This window comes from Pteronotus mesoamericanus, unplaced genomic scaffold, assembly GCF_021234165.1.
Source record: "Pteronotus mesoamericanus isolate MK-2021 breed Mesoamerican mustached bat unplaced genomic scaffold, CSHL_Meso_final contig_58, whole genome shotgun sequence".
Classification (NCBI taxonomy): Eukaryota; Metazoa; Chordata; class Mammalia; order Chiroptera; family Mormoopidae; genus Pteronotus; species Pteronotus mesoamericanus.
The window spans coordinates 7,339,217-7,366,289 of NW_026555205.1; the positions used below are offsets into that span (position 1 = coordinate 7,339,217).

The window sequence follows — 27,073 nt, forward strand, 5'->3', positions numbered from 1 at the left end:
CAGAAGTCATAACATTTTTCTTATGAGATTATTCCTTTTGCATTGGGAGGAGTCATTAGGAATTTGTTTAGGATGGAGTTTGGTACTTGGCCAGATCTGGGGCTATGTCCTGCTATTGCTAGACATTTTTTTTAAACAAACACACGTTTTTTCTCATTTTTAGCAGCACCACCCCATTGCTGTTGAAAGTCCAGAATGTTACCTGAACTTCATACCAGGCACTTAACCTCAATGTCTTTCCCCTCTGCTTTCAGGCATACCAGCCCAGGAAATGATAAATGGAAAACAGTGATTTTTAACCCATATGCCTCAAGAATTTTTAAAACATGCAATGCCTGACTGTTTAGTTAGGGGCACTAACCTCTTTTCCATTAGATTGTCAAATAAAAAATGACAACAGCCACCCTGGCCCGTGTGGCTCAGTTGTTTGGAGCATTGTCCCATAAACTGAGAGGTCACAGGTTAGATTCCCAGTCAGGGCGTGTGCCTGGGTTGCAGGTTCAGTCCCAGGTCAGGCACATATGAGAGGCAACTGATGGATGATTCTCTCTCAAATCAATGTTTCTCTCCCTCTCTCCCTCCCTTTCCCTCTTTCCACAATCACTAAGCATGTCCTTAGGTGAGGATTTTTTTTTAAAAATGACAACAGCCAGCACACAACAATAGCCATCCAGTGTGAGTGAATCAAAATTATACCTATTTTGGGGGGTCAGATCAGCAAAAAATATAATAAACAAGTTTTAGTAATTAGTTTATGTATGCCATGAGAAAAAAAAGGTTGAAGATCACTACCTTAAGACACTGTCACATAACTGTCAGACCTTGAGATGTATGACAAGAGAAAACTTTTGCTTTCAAAACTTCCTTTGTGCTGACCTTAGTTTTGCTTTTGAAGAATAAGCAGCAGATTGCTCCATAGACATGAGACAGCAAATCACCTTCTTAGCTTTTACTGCTGCTCACATTGGTTGCAGATACTTTAAGGAGGGTTGAATAGTAATCTGAAGATGATATATTTTAGATTAAATATTCACAGAAATAACTGCAAAGAAATATCTTAAAGGCAAATTGCATTGCAGATGCAGAAGTTAAATGCTTTAGGGATAAATGGGCAATGTGTACTAATAGGAAAAAGCAACACTATCGAAATGTAGCAAGTTTCTTCCCTGACCTTTTTACAGAATAGTAACCCTTTCCTTAAACAGTATTTGATGAGATGGGAAAAGGCTCCTGCTCTGCTTGGCATTTTTTAGTACTCTGGTGCTTCTCTTAAATCTGTTCTGGAAATTCTTGTTTTGGATCTCATCCTATGCAAAAGTGCCGCATTGAGGTATTTTAAATATTTAGTGAAACCTGCAAGTAATGAAACCTCTATTGGGCATGTCCCACAGTGGAATTAACCTGTTCCAAATTTTATACTTCAAGTAGTATTATAACCAGTAGGCAGTGTTATTTGTAACAGCTTCAAGTAGTCCACAAATGAAATCGATCAAGTCATTTTAGATTTCTGACTGTACTTTATAACTATATTCCTTTCCCCAATATTTGAAGGATTTAAAAAAAATCATGTTTAGGCAAGTCAGCTGATACCTAAGCAGTAACAGGTATAACTGGATAATCCCGGAGGGTAGCTATTATTATTAGCTTTTTAAAAATATATAATTGTCTGGTTGGGCATATTATTATTATAGGGTTGAGAGTTGCTTCAGGGATGACTCTCCTTTCCTATTCTACCTATATGTCTGCCCTCTGTGTTAGTCTAATATTCACTTAAAGTATTATCTATTCAATGGTAAGCTCCACAAAGACAGGACATAATATATGCTCACTGAATATTTCTTAGACAAATGCATCTGCCTTGCACCTCTCACTGTCCAGCATATGGGAAACTAGATTTTTTGGAAAAGGTTTGTTAATAGCTATACTTACTTTTTATTTTTTTCCCTCAAATAAAAATGTTATTATGGTGGTTAGTCTTCAGCAGTGATGTTTACCAAACCAAAGAAAATAGAGACTTAACCATTTGTTTTCTGCTTCAGTGAGCCTGTGCCCAATAGGGTGACATCACTTTAATATTTTGCAAAGGCCATATTCTGTAATAGTCTCTACAGCTTTCTGTTGTCATGCTAGAAAGTCTAATGACTTAATACCAGAGAAGTTTTATTCTAACATATTGTTTATATGTAGGGATCTCTTAACCAAATGGATTCTTCTAGGTTTTTAAAATGTGATCCTAACATATGGCTTATTTTTAAAAAGTGAGAATTTCATTATGGAATAATTTTAGATTTACATCAAATTTGTAAAGATAGTCCAGAGGTCCTATATACCTTCACCCAGCACTCCTAAATGTTAACATTTTACATAACATAATATTGGTGCAGTGCTTTTAATTGAACTATAGACTTTATTTGAATTTCCCTAGTTTTTCTACCAAAGTCTTTTTTTTTCTGTTCCAGAGTCTCAAATTGTTATACGTTTATTTTAGAAAACATATATATGAAAAGATAAAAGAAAGTGGAATTCCCCTACCCAGAGACAACTAGTGAAATTCTTAGTATATATCCTTCCATATTTTTTTCTATAGAGAATATGAGTCCATTCCTTCCAAAATTATTTGGATTTTCCTAAAAGACAGCTTAGAAATATATTTTATATGCTTTTTTTTAGTAATTTACTTTTTTACACTTAAATGGCATTTATATTTTTTGTGACTATCTTCCCATGTCTGCTGTTTTAAATGTATTTATAGTTTAATATATTCTCTAGCCATAGGTATTTCGTTTCCATTCCTTTGCTTATTTAATTCTTCATTACTTAAGGTCAAAGTATACAGGTGTTCTCAAACTTTCCCCCCAACAAACCTGAAAATATGACACATTCTTATCAGTAAAAGTAGCTCATTAAGTTAGTGATTCTAAATATGTGTGTATGAGGTTGAACCACTTGAAATTGCTGTTTTTTTGTATGTAACAGATTTGTGACTTGGCAGTTTTATATGGTTCAATGTAATCATTTGGAAAATCTTTATAGGTTGTTCTGATCTCTTTTGCCCCCTTCTCACTCCACTGAAAATCCCTGGCCTTTCATTCTACTGAGAATTTCTCCATTTTAGGGTGGTGAACCAACTCTGAAACACAAACCCCTCCAGGTGGCACTGAAAACCACAACATCCTAAAGATCTATGCCTGTGTCAATGACATGTGCGGAGATCTTGAACTCCAGTGAATTGCATCTGCCTATCAGTGTATTTAAAATAGATTTCTGAGCATTCAACCAAAGCTCTGCAAGGTAGCCCAAGAGCTGTCTCCTGGTTCCTGTGTATTGGCTCACCAGGGCACTGGTGCCACCCAGTGGTACCTTATAGATGAGCTGCTGATGTTGCTGTATTACTCTCTCGCATTTTAAATACCTTGACCTCCTTTCTTTTACATTCATGGTCTTGCCTTCCCTTTCTCCCCATCTATGCCAATAGCACTTTTAGTTTCATTTAGCCTAGCTGATAATACTTAGGAAGCTATACCAGCCATATAATTTTGCTGTGATATCCTTATTTAAATAAAGGCTATGGAATATGAGGCATGAAATAAGTTTAAATACCCCAAATAAACTGCTATTTCTCTGCTATGAAGACATGATTCCTACACAAAATGGGTGTAAATTTTTTACTACGTCAGGAGTTTAATTTCAAGCTTCTCAACAGATGAGAAGACTATTCCAAGAGCTGGAACTTACGAATATGTGAAGAACCCCTTAAATTTATAGTTAGTATCTGGGTTAGCCCAGAAAATCTCCAGTTTGCATTAGTCTTTTATCACTGATTGGAAATCAAATACCTCATTTGATATACAACTTTAAGTTTGCTACCTGGTATTTTCTAGAAAAATCACATGTAGGAAGTTATAAGTGGTTGTTTTTGTTTGTTTGCAAAAAAATGAGTATAAAATATGTAATCTGGAAAAAAGATGGTGGAGGAGTGAATGGGAGTCATGCAGACCTCCTCCATCGACCAAACTGGAATTGTGACTAAGTAGTGGAGAAATCACCTGGAAAACAACGGAAGGATAGAGGGAGAGGAGCCTTGGAGCTGCGGACAGAGAGTGGAATCAACTCTCACACATCCGAACGAGTGAGAAGTACAGTGGAGGCTCAAGACGGGGGGCTGAGCGCCCACGGGCACCAGCACCAGAGGGACATTGAAACGGCCAGTTGGATCCCCTTGAGAAGAACAGGGTCTGAATCATAAACAGGAACTGCTAGACTACAGCAGCTGAAACCAGGAAAACAGACAAAATGCAACCCCGAAAAGCTTACCGGCGCTCTCTGCCAGAGACAGGCGGCTGGAGATGCAAAGAGACACTTAAAGGGCCAACGCAAAAATTTGCAGTGGCAGCTGCCTTCCTTGATCTCTGGGTAGAGGCGGCAGGAGAGTGGGCTGGTGCCTGAGGAAAGACTGGCGAGGAAAACTTTGTGAAGAGAACAGAGATGGTGGCCGGTGGAGCCCCGGTGATAACTCACCTTCCACTCTGCAGCTACCATCTTGCTCAGGCATAAGGGAATCAGTTAACCTGCCTTTTGCGGGATCTGCTCGCAGCCTGTTCATGTGTGGGCTGGGGCCTGAGTGCGGACTGGCTGGAAGAAATAGAGGATCACCTAAAGGGGACACACAGCTGCATACAGACCCTTGAGGAGAGACTGTAGACGGAGGTGTTGGGGAAAGAACTGAAGGATTATCCAAGATTCCCAAAGCAGACTCCCTCCCCATTCCGTAGTCCCCATTTTGCGCAGGCAGGCCACACCCCCGAAGAGGCAGAAGCGGGCGCGGGAGCTGGAAGGTGCGCGATTACAACGCGGTCCGCAGAAATAGTGGATCACTGGCTGAAGGGATCACAGAGCTGCCCAGAGACCCTCGAGGAGAGACTGGAGAAAGGATTAACTGGAGAGTCCCGGAGCTGACTCCCCTTTCCGTAGTCTCCATTTTGCGAGGGCAGGCCATGCCCCTAAAGAGCCAAAAGCGGGAAAGTACACAATAGAAAACCCTAAACTGACCAGTGTCAGGGTGCGATCGCGGGTGCAGGCCAGTGAGGTCGTGCGCTTGGGCCAGGGAGAGCGCCCGCACAGGCCGGGAACCACGCAAGTGAACCGCCATGCGAGTGCAGAGTGGTCCACAGAAGTAGTGGATCCCTGGCCAAAGGGGTCAGAGAGCTGACCAGAGACCCTTGAGGAGAGACAGGAGACAGAGGCATTCGGGATTCCCAGCGCTGACTCTTTCCCAGTCGACGATCTCCAGCTGTCTCAGGAGGACTACTCCCCTGAGTGACAGCAGCCTGTAAGGGCACGATAGACCCGCCATCAGGAGGCACTGCTGCACCCTGTGGTGCCGGAGCCTGACAGACGAGGACAGAGTGACCAGATTGACAATCACAGGAGACAGACACAGACAGTACATTCCTGGAAGGCTCAAACAAATGGCTCAAGGTCAGACAGGGTCAGCAACTGACATCGTCAAAGGCAGACTCGGAAAGAAAAATAAAATAAATAAATAAATAAATAGATAAATAAAAAGACCCGACTACTACCATACAAGTTTAATGCCCAAAGTCAGGATATCTCGACAAATCAATTAAAGCAGAAGCAAAAAAACCAAAAAACAAAAAATAGACTCTCACAAAAATGGGAAGAAAAACAAGTTCCCCCCAAATGAGGGGAAAGGAGGAATCCCCACATAGAGAGCTAAATGAAATAGAGGCACGGGAATTATCAGATACTGAATTAAAAATAATGGTTCTAAGGAAGCTCAATGAGTTCAGCTAGCTCAAAGATAACTATGAGAAACTGCAGAGAAACTATCAGGAACTTAACAGCAAAATACATCACCCTGTTAAAGGACATAGAAATTATCAAGAAGGGTCAAGAAGATATGAAGAATACCATTTTTGAATTGAAGAACACAGTAGAAGGAATCAAAAGCAGGCTAGATGAAACCGAGGATCGAATCAGTGAGATGGAGATTAAGGTAGAATAAAGTTCCCAGAAAGAACAAAAAAAAATGGAAAAGAGACTCAAAAAGAATGAAGAGGCATTTAGGGAAATGCCGGACAACCTGAAATGCAATAATATATCACATAATAGGGATAGCAGAAGGAGAAGAAGTGGAGCAAGGGATAGCGAACCTCTTTGAAAAAGTAATGATGGAAAACTTCCCCAATTTGAGGACAGAAAAGGTATCATGGGGCGAGGAAGCACAGAGGACACCACTCAAGAGGAACCCAAGAAGGCCAACTCCAAGACACATCATCATTAAAATGGCAAATATCAAAAACAAAGAATCCTAAAGGCGGCAAGGGAGAAACAGGTAGTAATATACAAGAGAGCCCCAATACGGCTGGGACCTGATGTCTCAACAGAAACACTACAAGCCAGAAGGGAATGGCAAGAAATATCCCAAGTAATGAAAAGCAAAGGTCTACGATGAAGGCTGCTCTACCCGCTATGGATCTCAATTAAAATAGAAGGGGAAATAAGAAGTTTCCCAGAAAAAAGAAGGCTAAGAGAATATGTCTCCACCAAATGAGCACTACAAGATATGCTAAAGGGACTGGTTTAAGAAGTTGGAAAAAAGTGAGAAAGAGAAAAACACAGGTACAAAGAGAAGAAATGAATAGGTTTCTATCAGTAATAACTCTCAATGTAAATGGACTAAATGCTCCAATCAAAAGACACAGAATAGCTGAATGGGTAAGAAAACATGACCCACACATATGCTGCCTACAAGAGACCCACCTCAGAGCAAAAGACCTACACAGATTGAAAGTAAAGGGATGGAAAAAAAATATTCCAAGCAAATGGGCAAGAGAAGAAATCAGGAGTTGCAATACTTACATCAGACAAAATAGATTTCAAAACAAAGACCATAAAAAGAGAACCAGAGGGACACTTTATAATACCAAAAGGAAGAATCTATCAAGAAGATATAAACATTGTAAACTTATATGCTCCTGACATAGGAGCACCCAAATATATGAGGAAAATATTGGAGGACTTCAAGAAAGATATAGACAGCAACACAGTGATAGTAGGGGATGGTACCACCCCACTGTCAAAAATGGACAGATTTTCCAAACAAAACATCAACAGGGATATTGTGGACCTGAATGACGCACTGAATCAAATGAACTTAACTGACATGTATAGAACCTTACATCCCAAAGAAGCAAAATACACATTCTTTTCAAATGCTCATGGCAGTTTTTCAAAGACAGACCACATGATAGGACACAAAGCAAGCCTAAGCAAATTCAGGAAAATTGAAATAATACCAGACTTTTTCTCAGACCACAAGGGCTTGAAGCTGAAAATCAACCTCAAAGAGAAACCTCAAAAACTGGCAAACTCATGGAGACTAAAGAGTAGACTATTAAACAATGAATGGGTCAAAATGAGATAAGAGAGGAAATCAAAAAAATTCTGGAAACAAATGAAAATGGACAGACAACAGTCCAAAACCTATGGGACACAGCAAAGGGGGTCCTGAGAGGGAAGTTCATAGCAAAAGAGGCTTACCTAAAAAAGATAGAAACATTTAAAATAAAAGACCTAACTCTACAACTTCAAGAACTGGAGAAACAACAACAAATAAACCCCAGAGGATGTAGAAAGAAGAAAATAGTCAAGATTAGAGCAGAACTGAATGATACAGAGACGAAAAGATTAATTCAAAGGATCAACCAATCCAGGAGCTGGTTCTTTGAAAAGATAAATAAAATTGACAAGCCTTTAAGCAGACTCATCAAGATAAAAAAGGAGAGGACCCAAATACATAATATCAGAAATGAAAGAAGAGAAATAACAACTGATACCACAGAAATACAAAGGATTGTGAGAAACTACTGTGAACAATTATATGCCAAGAAATTTGCAAACCTTGAAGAAATGGACAAATTTCTAGAAAAGTATAATCTTCCAACACTGAAGGAAGAAGACACAGAAAGCTTGAACAGACAGATAACAGCTGGCGAAATTGGAGCAGTCATCAAGAAGCTCCCGGCACACAAACGCCCTAGGATGGACGGTTTCACAGGAGAATTTTACAAAACATTTAAGGAAGAGCTAACCCCTGTCCTTCTCTGACTATTCCAAAAAATCCAAGAGGAGGGAAGACTCCCAGACTCTTTTTATGAGGCCAGCATCAACCTAATCCCAAAACCAGATAAAGACCCTACAAAGAAAGAAAACTACAGGCCAATTTCGCTGATGAACATAGACTCTAAAACTCAACAAAATATTGGCAAACCTCATCCAGCAATACATTAAAAGGATTATCCACCATGATCAAGTGGGATTCATCCGAGTGATGCTGGGATGTTTCAATATACGCAAATCAATAAACGTAATAAATCTCATATAAAAAAGAAAAGACAAAAACCACAAGATCATCTCGATAGACGCAGAAAAAGCATTCGATAAGGTACAGCACCCATTTATGATTAAAACACTCAGCAAAATGGGAATAAATGGGACATTCCTCAATGTAATAAAGGCTATATATGAGAAAACTACAGCCAACATCATACTCAACAGACATAAAATAAAAGCTTCCCCACTAAGATCGGGAACACAACAAGGATGTCCGCTTTCACCACTTCTTTTCAACATGGTATTAGAAGTCCTAGCCACAGTGGTCAGACAAGAAAAAGAAGTAAAAGACATCCAAATAGGAAAGGAGGAAGTAAAACTATCATTGTTTGCAGATGCCATGATAGGGTACATAGAAAACCCTGTAGACTCCACAAATAAACTACTGAACCTAATAAGTGACTTTAGCAAAACAGCAGGATACTAAGTCAATATTCAGAAATCAAAGGAATTTTTGTACACCAGCCATGAAATAGAAGAAGAAATCAGAAAAAAAATACCATTCGATATAGCAACAAGAAAAATAAAGTACCTAGGAATAAATTTAACCAAGGAGGTAAAAGACCTGTACGCAGAAAACTAAACAACGTTGAAGAAAGAAATTAAGGAAAATACAAATAAATGGAAGCATATACCATGCTCATGGATTGGAAGAATTAATATCATCAAAATGTCCATACTACCCAAAGTAATTTATAGATCCAACTCAATCCCTATTAAAATACCAATGACATATTTCACAGAAATAGAACAGACATTTCAAAAATTTATATGGAACCATAAATGACCCCGAATAGCCTCAGCAATTTTGAGAAAGAAACACAAAGTAGGAGGGATCACAATACCGGACATCAAACTCTACTACAAAGCCACCATACTCAAAACAATCTGGTACTGGCACAAGAACAGACCCATAGACCAGTGGAACAGAATAGAAAGCCCAGAAATAAGCCCAGGTCTCTATGGGCATCTAATATTTGCCAAAGGGGGCAGAAGCATAAAATGGAGCAATAATAGCCTCTTCAAGAAATGGTGTTGGGAGAGCTGGATGGCTACATGCAAAAAATTGAAATTGGATCATCAGCTGACACCATACACAAAAGGAAACTCAAGATGGATAAAAGACTTAAATATAAGTCTCAATACCATAAAAGTCCTAGAGGAGAACATTAGCAGGAACCTCTCAGATATCCCACGCAGCAATTTTTTCACCAATATGTCTCCTAAAGCAAGGGACATATAGGAAAGAATAAACAAGTGGGACCTCATCAAAATAAGAAGCTTCTGCATGGCAAAAGAAAACATCAGTAAAATGAAAAGGGAGCCAACCGTATGGGAAAATATATTTGCTAATGATACATCAGAAAGGGGTTTGATCTCTAAAATATATAAGGAACACACATGACTCCACTCCAAGAAGACAGATGATCCCATCAAAAAATGAGCAAAGGACCTGGGCAGACCGTTTTCCAAGGAGGAGATTCAGTAGGCCCAGAGACATTTGCAAGGATGCTTGGCACCACTAGCCATCAGAGAAATGCAGATTAAAACCACAATGAGATATGACATCACACTGTTCAGAATGGCCATCATAAACAGATCAACAAACAACAGGTGCTGGTGAGGCTGTGGAGAAAAGAGAACACTAGAACACTGTTGGTGAGAATGCAGACTGGTGCAGCCGTTGTGGAAAGCAGTGTGGAATTTCCTCAAAAAGCTGAAAATGGAACTGCCTTTTGCTGCAGTGATTCCCCTGCTGGGACTATACCCTAAGAATCCCAAAATGTCAATTCCAAAGGACCTATGTACCCTAATGTTCATATCAGCACAATTTACAATAACCAAGTGTTGTAAGCAGCCTAAATGCCCATCAGTAGATGATTGGATCAAAAAATTATGGTTCATTTACACAATGGAATGCTACAGAGCAGAAAGGAAAAAAGAGCTACTACTCTTCACAACAGCATGAGTGGAACTAGAGACACATGCTAAGCAAAATAAGCCAGGAGGCAAAAAACGAATACGATATGATCTCACCTGTAAGGAGAACCTAACCAACAAAACAAAGATGTAAGGAAAATAAGACCAGCAATACTGAAAGGAAAAGAATCCAACAGAGACAAGAGGGATGGAGGGAGGGGTGTCAGGGGAAATGGAAGGGATGGGGCAAGTCAAGGATCAAGTATCAAGGACTCATGGACAAAGCCAAAGTGGGGAAGGATTGAGGGAAGGAGAGCGGGGAGGGGGGCAGGGAAAGTGCTTAGGGGAAAGCCGAGACAAATGTATTTGGGAAAATATATAAATCATTTAAAAAAAAAATATGTAATCCCCGCAAGGCTAGCATTTCTCTGTGCAATGCTCAAGTTAACTTGGCCATATCCTTTTCTCTGACTTTTAACGTTAAAGGGTAAACCCAACTCCTTCAATAGGGCTATAGTGTTTGAAAATCTATACATGGAGATAATTTCTTACAGTGGATCTGATTTATCCTTTATGTTCCTAAAATACAAGTGTGTATTTTGTAAGATGAGGAATTGACTTCAGTTTTAAGTCATCAGTTAAGGTTTTACCCTAGATTTTATTTTACTATTTTTGAAAGTTTTAATTTATTTTTAGAGGGAAGGGAAGGAAGGGAGAAAGAGAAAGGGAAACATCAATGTGCAATAGAAACTGATTGGTTTCCTTTTGCACACCCCCGACTGGGGAACTGGTGCGAAACCCAGGCATGTGCCCTAGCTGGGAATTGAACTGGTGCCACCTTTGGTTTGCACTCCAGCGCTCAATCCGCTGTGCAACACCAGGCAGAGCTACCCTAGAGTTTAGAAGTTCGATGTTCAGTTGTACATAAACTATTTAAGCTTGTCCTGATTTGATATTGGAAAAGGAAACATGGACTAGAGGGTATGCACCCATAATCAGGAACTAGTACTTGGAAATGTCTTTTCCAGTAGTGAAGTTTGGCTTCTGCTGGTGTAGTCATACATTCTTTCCTTGTTTGCTGTAGGACCAGAATTACGGTTATTACTACGGTCATCACTAGGGATGGGGGGCTCTGATAATAATTACGCTGGAACCATAGCTGTTAACCAGGGGACAGCCCTTGGCAAGGTGGGTAATGTGATCACCCTCATTTTAACCAGTTCATACAGGGATCAAATTTGTGAACTTGGCTTCAGAAGCATTGTCTCAACCAGTTGAGGTAACCAGCAGCCACAGATAGAGTTCCCTTTACTTTGGAGCAAAACCACTAAATTTCAAGTAAGTGTATTATTGTATATTGCAGTGGAATTGTATGTGTAGCAGCTGTGTTTTTCCAGTTTTTTTGCATTGTGACGTCCATGCAATGAGGTCCCGTTGGGGTTATTCAAGGAAACACTCAGAACTGTGTTGTCCTTACAGGAAGTGAGATTATTTAATGATACCTTACTGTTGCCAAAAACATTTTGAAATGAAAACTTTGAGGGAAAGAAATGATTCAGCCTTTTCTGACTCCTACTTCTTTGAGACATTACCTTAGCTCCTACGTATTTGTAGTATGATGTTACATTTGATTGTAATGTCTGAAGTAACACAGTCTTTGGTAAGATGATATCCTCTGAAGTTTGAGTAGTTGCTCCCAGAGTTCAGGTTATAAACAGGGTACTGATGGAGAACTAACTTCTGAAATCCCCTCCTTTCATAATTCCTGGCATTACCTGTGTGGAAAGCAAAGAAGTGTTACTCATTTGTTGCCCATTGGCTTGTGATACCTTTGCGGTGGGAGGTCTCACTTACCATAAGGAGACTGATCCTGGTCAGCTGAGAAACATGTTCCTTTTGGAGCAGAAAAGTGCAAGTGTGCTTATTAAATTTTTGTGCAGATATCATCTGGCCCTGACATTGGAGTTCCTGTTTGCTTTAATAGGAAAAGTAAGTAGAACTCTGAGCTTTAAAAAAAATTATATTTCCATCTTTGCAGAACCCCTCATGATTATCTGGCTGTTCGATATTGTCTCTTCACTTGCTAGTAGTAGTTAAATTTTTTCAGTCACATTTTGACATAGGTGACCTTAAGAAAACAGCATTTTAGTTACAGTAAGAAAAAAGAAACAATTTTATTTAGCTTCACAGATTATAGTTCTTGAGCAAAATAAGTTTATTTTCCTTTGAGTTTAATAAAAACAGAAATGTCTAATCTTTTCCTGTAGCAGTTAAAGTAAACTTGTGGCTCCTTTTACATTGTCACTTTGCCACTTGAGTAGGGCCACACAGCCATATTCATTGTCACTTGTCAATATACACACTAGAATTAATTGAAAAACTGGTGTTACATTTTCTATTTTATTAAATAGTGAAAGTAATATATTCAATGTAGAAGTTTTACTCTACAACCCACAAGTGAACATTTTGTCTTGTAGCCTGCAATATATTTAAAGAAGGTAATACTGTACTTTGTTTCACGTTAAACCAGTTTCACTTCATATATTTTCTCATGTCCTTTAATATTCTTTGACAGTGTTGCATTTGATGCAGTATTTAGACATATGGATACATCATTATTTTACCAATCTCCTTTTGGGCATTTGAAATTATTTCTAGTTTTTCTGTTATTTATGTTACAGTGATGATAATTGCCTACATTTTTGTGTGTGCACCTCTGATTATTTCCTTAGGATATTCCTAGAAGTAGAAAGTGAAATTACTAGGCTATGAAGTATGACTTAAGGCCTCTTGCTTTCTGTAAAGCTTATACCAATTTACACTTCTGTCAACTATACAAAGTGTCTTTTTTATATATATCTGGCAGCACTAAGTAATTTCTTTATTCTCATTTGACACAACTTCTTAAAGTATATTTTATTGATTATGCTATTACAGTTGTCTCATTTTTCCCCCTTTGACCCCTCTGCCTGGTACCCCCAATCCCTCCAGTGATCCCCGCCCTTAGTTCATGTCCATGGGTCATACATATAAGTTCCTTGGCTTCTCTATTTCCTATACTTGCTCTGAACCTTGCCCTGTCTATTTTGTACCTACCAATTATGCTTCTTAATCCCTACACCTTTTCCCCCATTCCCTGCCTTCCCCCTCCCCACTGATACCCCTCCAGATGACCTTCATATCTATGATTCTGTTCCTGTTCTGGTTGTTTGCTTAGTTTTTTAAATTCAGTTTTTGATAGTTGTGAATTTGTTGCCTTTTTAATGTTAATAGTTTTGATCTTCTTTTTCTTAAATAAGTCTCTTTAACGTTTCATGTAATAATGGCTTGGTGGTGATGAACTCCTTTAGCTTTACCTTGTCTGGGAAGCACGTTATCTGCCCTTCCATTCTAAATGACAGCTTTGCAGGATAGAGGAATCTAGGTTGTAGGTCCTTGCTTTTCAACACTTTGAATACTTCTTGCCATTCCCTTCTTGCCTGCAAAGTTTGAGAAATCAGCTGATAGTCTTATGTGGCCTCCTTTGTAGGTAACTCTGCTTTTCAGGTTCTCTCTTTATCTTTAACCTTTGGAATTTTAGTTATGATGTGTCTTAGCGTGGTCTTCTTTGGGTGCAACTTGTTTGGGACTCTGTGCTTCCTGGACTTTGTCTATTTCCTTCACCAAATTTGGGGAGTTTTATTTCATTATTTTTTCAAATAGGTTTCCAATTTCTTCCTCTTCCTCTTCTCCTGATATCCCTATGATTTGGATGATGGTACGTTTCGCAATGTCCCACAGGTTCCTTAGACTGTCCTCGTTGTTGTTTTTTTTTTAATTCTTTTTTCTTCTTGCTGATCTAATTGAATTCTTTTTCCCTTCCTTATGTTCCAAATCATTGAGTTGAATCTTGACTTCATCTCCTCCACTATTGGTTCCCTGTAGATTTTTCTTTATTTCACTTAATGTAACCTTAATATCTGCCTGGATCTTTTTTATTCTGTTGCCATACTCAATGAGTTCTTTGAGCATCCTTATCACCAGTGTTTTGAACTCCGCATCTGATAGGTTGGTTATCTCCATTTTATTTAGTTCTTTTTCTGGAGTTTTGTTCTGTTATTTCATTTGGGCCATATTTCTTTGTCTCATTTTGGCAGCCTCCCTGGTTTGTTTCTGTGTATTAGGTAGAGCTGCTTTGACTCCCTGTCTTAGTGGTGTGGCCTATTGTAGAAAAGCACACCTGTCAATTGTATGGGGCGGAGCCTTAGGTAATCAACAGGGTGGTGCAACCTGTTTCACCACTTGGTGGCTCTATGTGGGGGAAGACTGGAGAGGGGACAATGCCTCTGCCTGGCCTCTGGAGATTTGCCCAGGAGGATGCTGTCTCTTGGCCCTCGCCCTGTTGCCAGTCACTTCACTTTCTCCCTGTGTGCCACTTGTGCCCTTCTGTCTGTTGCTCTGGTGCTGAATCCCAGGTTTGGTGGGTGGGTGTATGTCCTGAGACCTTTGTGGGCCCTTTAAGAGGAGTCTCTGAACATCCTGTAGTTTCTTTCACCACCCCAACCCCCACTGTTTTTTACAGCCAGATGTTATGGGGCCTTATCGTCCTGGTGCTGGAACCCTGGACTGGGTGGTCTGTTTTGGGGCTGAGATACCTCGCTCCTGAGGTATCCCTCCTAATTTTTATTTACCACATGTGTGGTACCTCCTATTCCATCTCCTCTCTGCACCACTCTGCATCTTCATGCCTCTCCACCTGTCCCTGGCTCTCTGCATCCCAGCCCTTCCTACCCATCTGGATGAATGTAGTTTCTTTAAATCTTTGGTTGTCAGATTTCCATACAACTCGATTTTCTGACGAATCTGAGTGATATTTGTTTTGTAGTCTAGTTATAATTTTTGCTATAGTTGGGCAAGGAGGTGAAGTGTGTTTACCTATGCCTCCATCTTGACCAGAAATTGATACTTTTATATTTATACACACCATATATGTATATGAGGTCTGTCTGGAAAAAGTTCAGTCATTGTTAATGTAAAGAGAATGATTTGCAGGACATTAACGTAACGTAGCAGCCAAGGAGAGTGGACTGGAATGCATGTGTGTGAACAATGACAACTTTACCATACTAGTCAGTGGGAGCGGTAGATGCCACTGAGTGAGCATGTGTACTGTGTGACCATAGCATTTGCATTAAGCTTGGACATTCCTCCCTGGAAACTACTGGAATGATTCAGAAGGCTGCAGCTATGGGGAATTGGTGATTGGCAGATTCACCATGACAACATGCACACTGATGCATCACATCTCATGCAGAGTTTTTTGGTGAAACATCAAATCACTCAGGTGACTCAGCCCTCCTACAACACAAATTTGATGACCCATGACTTCTGGCATTTCCCAAAACTAAAAAGGAAGAGATTTCAAACCATAGATGAGATTCAGGAAAATACAATGGGGCAACTGATGGTGATTGGGAGAACTGTGTGAGGTCCCAAAGTGCCCACTTTGAAGGGGGCTGAGGTGTCATTGTCCTATGTACAATGTTTCTTGTATCTTCTTCAATAAATGTCTCTATTTTTCATATGACATGGCTTGATACCTTCTGGATAGACCTCATATATATCTGTGTGTATACATGTATGAGTGTGTGTATCTGTATAAAATTTACCACACTCACGGTAAAGCTTATTAACAGAAGGTCACTGCCACCAATCTAATGACAATAGGAGTCTCCAATCTGGGATGAGGGAAGCAGAGAAAGTTTATTCAAATGAACAGTTTGCAAAATGGGGAAAGGCAGCTTCTGATAGAAACTGAAAGTGCACTCCACCAGACAAGTCAGAGGGTACCTTTTAAAGGGAAGGGAAGGGGAAAGTCAAGGAACATATAGCAAGGACTCATGGACAAAACCAAAGGGGAAGAGCTGAGGGAGGGAAGGAGGGAGGGGGCAAGGGAAAGAGGTGGGGGGGAGGCAGAGACAAATGTATTTAAAAAGTAAATAAATTAAAAAAAATACAGAGAATTTCCTGCCCTGGGTCCCGGTTAGTCCATTTTTATGCAAATGAGGAATCAAAATTTGCACAGCCTGATTGGTCCAAATAGAACTTCCCTGATTGGTCAGCTTTGCACATTCTGTTTGGTTGTTAGGGAGTTGCTTACCTTGGTCAGTATAGATGCAAATTAGGATATAGCTGTGCAGTTCTGATTGGATGGGCTGGTTTCAGTCCTGTTGGTCTAAAAATGATGCCAGGAGCTCCCTTATAAGGGCACACTCAGGCAGGAACACAGTGCAGGAGGCTGGCAGTTCAATCTGGCTTTCTTCTGAAATGCGGAGTGCATGAGATGCTTCTGCAGCAATGGCTGCTAGACTGTGGTTATGAACTTGGACCCGGGTAGCCACAAGTCCTTTCTGGAAGATGTATTCCTTGAGTTTTACAAAGAGAGAGAGAAAGAGAGAATTTTCTATGATAATTTACAAGGGGAAAAATTACATAACAAAATGGGTGAAAACAGTTCTTAGCTAGAGTTGGAGTATTTCTCTTCGTATTCAAACTAACTCTGTCTTTGAGATTGGGTCAAGTTAATGGGTGTAGTATTAATTACTCCAGAATACTGCGGCTTTAACTATGCAAAGAAATATCCGTAGTTGTCATACAGTTTATATGTTTTAACAGTGAAAAATGAGCTTTGAGTAATGAGTAGAACCAATGATTTTATGTTTGGCTAAAATCGATTATCATTGTTCTAAAATGTAATGGCAGCTTTTTGTTTTCAGTACCTTCCAAAAATGTCTGCTGAAGATGATTAAAAAAAAAATCCAGCAAGACTGTTTGGTAGTTCGTTGGAACAGGTTCTTTCTTTTGCTTTGCGAATGCTCCTTCTTGGGTGGCAGAAGCAGTGTGGCGGTCCAAGAAATGGGCTAAGACTTCAGCATTGGGTGAAAGAAAATGGCTGGAACCAAGCAGGGTACTCATAAATTCACGGATGGGAAAGCTTCCTGCAAACAGCTGGCCACTAAGCTGTCGGGGAAAGTGCACCCTCTACTGCAGGGTTTAAAAACTTTATCACTACAGTCCAGGACCACTGTACTTCAAGAAATCTCATTACCAGAAATTGACCAAGCTTCTGGTCTGGAAGTTTCCTTTCCAGGCATTGGTGAAGGAGATCACCCAGGATTTCAAAACTGACTGAGGTTTCAGGGTGCTGCCATCAGTGCACTGCAGGAGGCTCACAAAGTGTACCTGGTGGGTTTATTTGAAGATACTGATCTGTGTGCCGTCCATGCTGAGAGTCACCATCATGCCCAAAGATATCCAGCTGGCTTGCTGGATACAGGGGGAGAGCTTAAGTGAAGGCAGTTTTTATGGTGTTGTAGTAACTTCTATAAGATACTTTGGTTTAATTTGTGACTTTTTTTGTAAGAAATTGTTTATAATGTGTTGCATTGTACTTAAGTCATTCCATCTTTAACTCAGGAGGAATGCAAAAAGTGATCGTTCACAGACCTCAGTGATGTGAGCATTGTTACTCAGGAGTGACGAGTTGTTGATATGCAGAAGGTATGGGTGATACTTCTTCCTTCTCCTGTTTCTGTATGTTAGTGACTTGTTGGATAGCTATTAAGGTACCAGAATTGATAAATGTGTACAGGGGCCTTTCGCAATAAAACTTGGTTATGACTTGATCCAAGTGTTTAACAATCAGAGCTGTGTATGTGACCACGCATCACTGTAATAGAATGTGGGCTTTTTCAAGGGTGAAGATGTAAGTCTTAACCACTGTGTAGCTTAACGGTTTCCTTTAAAAAAAAGAGTAATCTGGCAGCTATAGAATATATTATGTGCATTTATAATAGCTATTTTATATATAGTAGTGTTAACATTGTTAAATTAAATGTTTTACATTCACACGTGCAGGTTCTTGTCATTAGGTGTGTGCAATTTAGTGTAAAACTAGACTGCACTTGTTCTCGTAGTAGTAAAATGCTTTGCAAATTATACCTTGCATAACTCCTCATTCTGCCACATGTTAACTAAGCCCCTAGCTGATAATGCAGACACTAATGGGGGGATTTTTATAAGGGCTCTAGAATACAAGTTATTCATACCAACGTCATCTGTTGCTAATATTCTCAACTAGTTAGTGCAGCTTTTCTTTGTGTTGTGGTTGGTCTCATAACTAGGTTGAGTTTTCCTTTCCCAAAAGGAAACAATACCAAAGGTTTTTTCCTTGTGCTGTTTGTATTATAATAACCCTTAGAGTAAACTTGCTGTGGGGAAGGGGTATAAAGCTTCTGCTTATTGAAACTCTGCTAGTTAAGATGGAGTCCAGTTAGGTTACATCTGGTATATGGTCCTGGGAAGATCACTTTATAGCATCGATTTTCAACTGGTGTGCTGCAAGAATTTTTAAAACATGTAACACCTGATTATTTAGTCAAATAATCTAAGGCACTGACCTCTTTTCCCTTAGATTGTCATATAAAAAATTGACAACAACCAGCACAAAAATAGCTGTCCACTGTGAATGAATCAAAATTATACCCATTTTTGTCAGATCAGCAACAAGTTTAATGTATTTTTTTGTTGTGCCACAGAATTTTAGTGATTAGTTTATGTGTACCATGAGATGGAAAAGGTTGAAAATCTCAGCTTTATAGAGATGGTCTTTCAAAGAGTTTTTAAATTTATCCTTTTATTGAAGTTTTTAGGTCAATTATGTATGTTAACTAAATTTAATGTGCGTATCAAAAAATTGTAGCTTAAAGGTTATTACAGGGAAATGAAGTGAAGGCTGATATTAATCATGAAGGGAAAAAGTGACAAACTAGCCATATTCTCTGACAAGTGTTAGTTCTCTTACCCATTCCAACAAATATTTGATGTTATTTCCAAGTTAAAATGAGATTCATAGATAATAAGGCACAATACTTGCCTCAAATGAGCTTACAGTTTAGATAAATGATTAAGATAAATTTATAAATAATACAAAGTAATTTAATTTTAGAGCTATTAGGGAAGAGCTCTATAGAAGTTCAAAAGAAGGTTAGACATTTTTTCTTGATATTGTTGAAGGTATCCTAGAAAAGGTGGCTTTTAAGCAGAATTCTTGATAGAAAAAACATGAATAAAGTTTCTGAAGCAAGAGAACCTCAGAAAACGTGAATGACAGTTTTTGAAGATAGTAAGTGGTTTGTTTGGGGTGGAATACAGGTAGTAAGATAGATACTTTTCCTATTAAATTAATGGTTATTTTTTAGTAAAATATTTAATGCCAAAGGGAGCATAAATAGATGCAGCCATTTTATAAAGTATTTTTGTAGTGTATATTAAGAGCTTCCTGTCCCAGCCCCACTCTCCTACATACTCCCCAAAAAACATCTATCTTAGACCTAGTAATCACACTTTTGGGAAATATGAGGGAATACTTTTTTATAATCTTGAAGTGGGAAAATGATCTAGAAGCTAAAAAGGAGACTCTTGATAGTATTTTATTACTCATAACTTAGAAATCAATATTTGGCCCAAAGCATCCTCCCGCCGAAAAAAAGCTATACTGGGAAAAGTATCTGTAGTACATCAGACAAAGGCTTCTTTCCTTAATAGACAAAGGGCTTTTATGAATCAATAAGGAAAAGTGAATAACCAGGTGGAAAATGGGCGAAGGACTTGAACACATCACTTATATAAGAAATTCAGATATAGTTAAATATTTTTATGTGTTCACTGAAAATTAAACCAGTGTTTTCGATACCTGTCAAAGTTCAGTCTAGTGTTGAAGGGGGTGTGGGGAAATGAACACTCCTGGCAGGAATGTGAAATGGTATATTCCTTTTTACAGGGCATTAAGTTTCTCTTTTGGAAATAAATTTTAGACTTTTATAAAAGAGTTGCAAAAACAGTAAACCATTTCCATGGATCTTTCACCTAGCTCCTTCTAATGTTAACATTTTATATAATCATGTTGTAGTACAATGACAAAAACTAAGAAGTTAACATTGGTACAACACTATTAATTAAACTTTAGACTTTGCTCAAATTTCATTATGGTTTCAAATATCATTTTTTCTGTCCTGGATCCAATCTAGGATCCCACACTGTATTTAGTTGTCATGTCTCCTTAGTCTTCTCTGATCCATGATAGTTCCTCAGCCTTTGCCTTTCATGACCTTGAGAACTTTGAAGAGTACTGGTTGGTAACTTTGTAGAATGTCCCTAATCTATCTAATGTTTTTTCATTGTTAGATTGAGATTGTACAATTTGGGTAAGAATACAACAGAAGCGAAGTTGTATCATTTTCAGTGTCAGGTACACACTGGTAAACTTGATCACCTGGTTAAAGTGATGTCAACTGTGTTTTACTACATTGAAGTTATAATTTTTCTTTTTGCAATTAATAAATATTAACAATTATACTATATTATATTGTATTAAGACATATTTGGGGGAGATGCTTTGAGGACATGAATATATCCATTTTAACTGTAGACTTTTAGTCACCACTGTTTGCATCCATTGATGGATTTTTGCCTACATCAGTTATTACTGTGGTGTACTAATGGAGATTTTCTATTTCTTTATTCCTTCCACATGTTTTAATTAGAGTTCTCTGTGAGGAACTGGTCCCTCCTCCCTCACTTATTTATTCATTTAGTCAGTCATTTATTTGTATGAGTATTGGCCCATGGATATTTTATTCTTTGGGTTATAATCTAACAGTATCATTTATTTTGCTCAAAGTGTTCCAGCTTTTGACCATTGGGAGCTCTTTTAGGTTGGCCCCTGTGTCCTTCTGACATGTCCTCATTTTTTTTTTTAAAGCACTCTCTTTCTGGCACCAGAAGATACTAGACTAGGCTCAACTAGCACTTTTCTTGCCCTGGCTCTGGAGTCAACTAGTTTTCCAAAGAACCTTGGTTTTTTTAAAATTGGAGAATAGTAATTGGAAACTCAAGATCTGGGTGCTGCATATGATCATTGCAACTAGGGTATCCCTGGTTCTAGACCTGGACGGCAGTTTTAATAGACTAAAATCTAAAGTGGTCATACCCTTTTGATCCAGCAATTCTGTTAGAAATGTATCCTATAGAAGCACTGGCATAACTATATTACTAAGCATTTTCATTGCTGTGTTTCTAATGAGAAATTAGAAAAATCCAGTGTGTTCATCAATAGGGAAGATTGGTTAGAATTAATTTTGATATCATTAAATGGAATACCATACAACTGTTACAAATTATTAGGTAGATCTATGTGTTTGGTCATGGAGAGACATGTAAAAGAGGCATTTTTTAAAAAATGTTGGAAACCTGTGTGCATGTAGTAAAATCTGCCTTTAAAAGTCCCCCAGGGTATCCATCAAACTATTAAAAGCTGCTATTTCTAGATGATTGAATAAAAAAAGATACTTTCACTCTGTATTTTATATTTTGTAATGTTTCAGTTTTTTAAACAGTTTTGTTGAGATATCATGAATGTTTTAAAAATACTTTTTGTTTTTGGTTACTAACTTTTCCATGAAGTGACATTCTAGCTATGACAATCTGGAAATTGTACACACTGGTAATCTTTGACATTCTGGAATTATCTCCATACTCTTTACACTATATACAATAGATATTGGGTTATTTTACTCAGGTTATAACATTTCTTCAATACATTTTAATGTTTACAAATCAAGTGACTGACAATCTTATGACCATTTAAGGCTTCTGGGACACATACTCATATAGATTCTTAAGGGGAAAAGAAAGGATTCTGCTGTAAATTCTGAGCAGTAACCTCCAGTAGGTACTTTGACTGGCTTATGACAGTCCTGTAGCCTGGTTTTAAATGTCATTTTCTTGTTCCTTTGAGACTTTTAAGTCAAATTTTAAGTAAACAGTTTCTACTTCTGGAAAGATACTAAATCAGCACAAAGAATACAAAATATAAAATCATACCTGTAATTCTACCACGCAGCAATAACTAGCATTAATATTTGGTGGGTATTTTGCTAATTTTTCTATGAATATATACCTACTCAAATATATGTACATATGATGGAGTCACACATACTGTTTTGTACCTATGTTATTTCTTGATTTCAACATTTTTAGTCTTTGAACTCTATTATAGAATGACAGTTTTCATCTAGTGCTGCTTGCGAACATGACATATATTTATCTAAAACAAGACCTGTAGGGGTGGTGAAAACACACCTACAGTGTACAGATGATGTATTGTAGAATTGTGCACCTGAAACCTGCATAAATTTGATAAACAGTGTAAACCCCAATAAACCCCAGTGTTCTATAAAAAGAACATTGCTTAGGGAAATGTTTTTTAAGGGATTCACCAGAATTTTCTTTTAGATTTGAACACTAAGTGCTTCGGGCTTTGTCAATGTGTTCTACTCTTCTCTGAAACATTTGTTTTTAAATTGACTAAGATTGGTCCTTGACATTAAGTACAGGAGGAAGATGCATCATGCTTGAAATATTTTCAACAGATGCTATCATAAGTTCAGTATTTACTTCTAGAAGAATGTTTTCAAAATATTGGTTAACAGGCTAAGTTATTTGCAGAGAGGGCAAAACCTAAGCACATTAATGGTTTGTCTTTAACTTTGTCTCAAAATATGAGGGTTGTCTGAAGTTGAACAACACCGCCTTGGATTTTTATCGCTTTTCCCTTAATTATTCTGTTAGGTGCATGAATGCAGTTTTGCTCCCTGGTACTCACTCAGTGAGCAAGGCTTTCTCAGTGCTGCCTCATTCCCTAATTGAAAGATGATAAACTCTAGGTGCTGTATTGTCTTTTTTTTCCTACCACCAGGTGATTGTTAGGTAGAAACAAACCATATTATATACTTCAGTCTGTTAAAAATTTGCTATGCTAGAGATTTCTAACTTTCTTACATTACAAAAACTTATATATCCGTGGAAGTAAAAAGTATGACTAAAATTTGCATTATAATTTTGCAAGATTATCCCTCTTCCCCACAGACTTTAAGGAGAACCTGCATGGTGATAATCTGCTTAGTTCTTACATTAAGTTGTTTCTTCGATTTATTTGAGCAGGATGACTAAAAGGCAGGTGCTACATTGTTGCGGGAAGCCAGGAGAGAGGCAAGTGTAGGGTCAGATTTTTCTTGTGTAGAAAACCTTAATTAGGCTAGGTTAGAAAATGTGTTTGTTTTTTTCCCTTTTATCTACTTGGCAGCCAGTGCTTGCGTTCTCTCTTTTTTTATGATGAAAGAAGTGTCCTTTAAGGTTATAGGCCCTGAGAAAAATTGTGTCTTTCTTTTGTATTAACCTCTGAGTTGCTTCATTCTTCGCAATTGATGAGGGCTATGAGACTGGAAATGAGAAGGTTGAAGCTGGGACTCTCATCCAGCTGAGAGAATTCTCTGACATTTTTTATTATCCTCTTAAACTTCTCCATAGTACCAGTTACCAAGTGTTAACTATCCTTTGCAAATATTCACTAATGAAATTATTTTCCAAATTAACCAAACTAGTGGATAACTTTGTAGTCCTACCCTCTGCCTCCTGCTCTACCACCTATAGGTCTTTAAATGATTTTGTAGAAAGTTGGTTTTTGGTGTTTATAAGTTACCTGAGTTAATCTGTGGGTGGGGGAAATATATACATTTGTATGCAGAAATGTTAAGTTTTCCCCTCACCATTCTCCTTTGAGTTCCTTGGACTTCATTTTGATATATAGTCATGTGCCGCTTAACGATGGGGGTATGCTCTGTCACCAGCTGATTTCATCATTGTTGGAACATTGTAGAATGCGCTTACACAAACTCAAGGTTTCCTACGCTCCTGGGCTATATGGCATAGCCTAGTGCTCTTAGGCTACAAGCCTGTACCGATTAAATCAAGCACAAGAGACAAGGATGCAATCAAGAGATGCATAATCACAAGATGTATGAGGCTGCTGCCAGCGTAACAGCATACTGTCTTACAGGAAACATTTTTTATAAGTAGAAAAAGTACACTCTAAAATAATGATTAAATGTATAGTGTAGTAAATACATAAACCAGTGACATGGTCATTTATTATCATTATCAAGTATTATGCACTGTATATAATTGCATGTGCTGTGCTTTTATAGGACTGGCAGGGCAGTAGGTTTCTTTATACCAGCATCACCACAAACATGAGAGTAATGTGTCTTGCTGTGATGTCATTATGTGACATCACTAGGCAACAGGAATATTTCAGCTTCATTATAATCTTATAGGACCACCATTGTATATGGTCCGTTGTCGACCAAAATGTTGTTATATGCAGCACATGACTATATATGAAGTTACCCCCTCTTCGTGTTAACATTAAATGTTAGCCCTCTTGGAGAAAAATAAGAAAGTGTTAAATAGCATGCTTTCTGCTTATAAATAGTGTAAACCATTTGTATTCACACACGTACTGATAATGTCACCAGCACCCCCTCCCCAAAAGTAGATTGTGGATAGTAACCTGATGTTGAAAAGTAGCTCTTTTAAACAAAAACCAAAATGCATACTCTGTTAGTAATAGGCCTGGGTATAAATCATTCTTCCCTTCACCCTTCTAATGTTAGCGAAAGAGAAAATTAGCTGTCTTAATTATTATCAGCTACAACTTCCATTGCACTGTATAGATTTTTAAAAATGGAAGGGTGAAGGGTTATTCTCATGGTCATATGCAAGTAGTACTGAGTACTACTGAATGGAAGTAAAAGCCTAGTTCTTCAGGATCACATTATCCTGCCCAGGACACCCCAGGGGGTTTTAAATATAAGTAAGCAATATCAAATTACTGAAGGGTCGTATTTTACTGTTCTGAGTATTCAGATGATAAGTATGATAATTTTCCCCTGCATATTCCAAAACAGGTTAATCATTACCTGTAAACTGTCCCCGAAACCCTAGTGTGTGTATTTTGAAGAGCATCACAAATCTGATCTGTATATTCTTTGAGAGGGGATGAAAATATCTCATTTTAATATTTTTAAGAAGATTTTTTAAAAAAGATTTTATTCATTTTTAGAGAGGAAGAAGGGAGGGAGAAAGAGGGAGAGAAACGTCACTGTGTGGTTGCATCTCATGCGCCCCCTACTGGGGACCTGGCCCTCAACCCAAGCATGTGCCCTGACTGGGAATCAAACCAGCGACCCTTTTGTTCTCAGGCTGGTGCTCAGTCCACTGAGCCACACCAGCCAGGGCTCATTTTCCATTTTGTTCAGAAAATAGATGCCTGCAGGCATTTGTGGATGGGAATGTTTGACTAGTTTCCTGTGGTCAGCCTTTGCCTCTGTCCCTGCACTTGGCTCCTATCCTGACTGTGGAGGAGTAAGAGGTACAAATTCATTAAAAACATGACTATAGCTCCTCACATTTTCTTTCTAATTTTTATTGAGATATAATTGACACATTGTGTAAATTTAACATATATACTATGTTATTTTGCTACATTTATATGTTGTAATATGATTACCACAATAACTTTAGCTAGCAACTCCATCATATCACATAACTATCATTTCTTTTTTGTGGTGCGGACATTTAAGATCTAGGCTTGTAGCAGTTTTGAAGAATATAGCATGGTATTATTGACTATAATCACTATGCTCTATGTTAGATCTCCATAGCTTATCTCCTACTTGCAATTTTTATACTCTTTAACAAGATGTCCACATTTTCCCTTATCCACCCACCCCTAGTCACCACCATTCTATTCCATTCCTATGCCTTCAGATTTTTAAGATTTCACATATAAGTGATACTGGACAATATTTGTCTTTCTCTAGCTGGCTTATCTCACTCACTATAATGCCGTCAGCATCCATCTATGTTGTCACAAGTGACAGGATTTCCTTCTTTCTTATTTCTGAACACCATCCCACTGTATATGTATACACATCTTCTGTATTCATCTGTTGGCAGACACTTAGGTTGTTTTAATTTCTTAGTGATTTTGAATCAATGCTGCAATGAGCGTGGGGGTGCAGATACATTTTTGATATCCTGTTTTCATTTCCCCCAGAAGTGGGATTGCTGAATTATATGGTAGCTCTATTTTTAGTATTTTGAGGAACCTCCATTCTATTTTCCACAGTGGCTGCACCAATTCCCATTGCCACCAACAGTGCCCAATGGTTCCCATTTCTGCACTCCCTCGCCAGCCCTTGTTATCTCTTGTCTTTAGTAACAGTTGTTATGACAAGTATGAGGTGCTATCTCATTGTGGTTTTGATTTGCATTTCCCTGGTGGTTAGTGATGTTGAGCGCCTTTTCATCTACCTGTTAGCCATCTGTATGTCTTTGGAAAAATGTCTATTAGTTCCTCTGCTTATTTTTTTAATCTTGCCATTTGCTCATAGAATTTGAACTGGTGTTTCTTAGAGTCAGGCTCAGTTGCTTTTCTGAGATCCTAGTAGTACTACTGCTTATTAGACACTCATCTCTAGTCATTTTTTGTTTTTCCTTTGGTACTTAGCTCATCATGAGCTAAAGTGTACAAGTAATGTGAAACAGTACCTGAGTTTTTTAAAAGGGTTTTTTTCTTCATGTCATTTTACCCATAAACATTGTCTCTTATTGCAGATTGAAATTGTGAAAGACATACGTGTTCTTCTTAAGAGAAAAAGAGGAAATCTGTAAGTATTCGTTCTTTTAAAATTTTAAACTTGTAATTTTATCAGCTTTTGGAGAAAATTACCTGCCCATAGTAACAGGCATCTTGACTCTTTTTATAATGGAAAAACCCTGCCAATATTTATGTTTG

The 27,073-nt window shown here is 38.3% G+C and overlaps 1 protein-coding gene across 3 annotated transcripts in view; it reads left to right on the forward strand.

The window, feature by feature from the left end:
* The window catches only part of ACSL4 (acyl-CoA synthetase long chain family member 4), a 96,236-nt gene that overhangs the window by 15,473 nt on the left and 53,690 nt on the right, over positions 1 to 27,073 (forward strand). For all 3 annotated transcript variants that reach the window (XM_054580369.1, XM_054580370.1, XM_054580371.1), the window contains exon 2: positions 26,893 to 26,945. The gene's annotated coding sequence lies outside the window, so the exon portion shown is untranslated. The remainder of the gene's footprint in view (positions 1 to 26,892; positions 26,946 to 27,073) is intronic.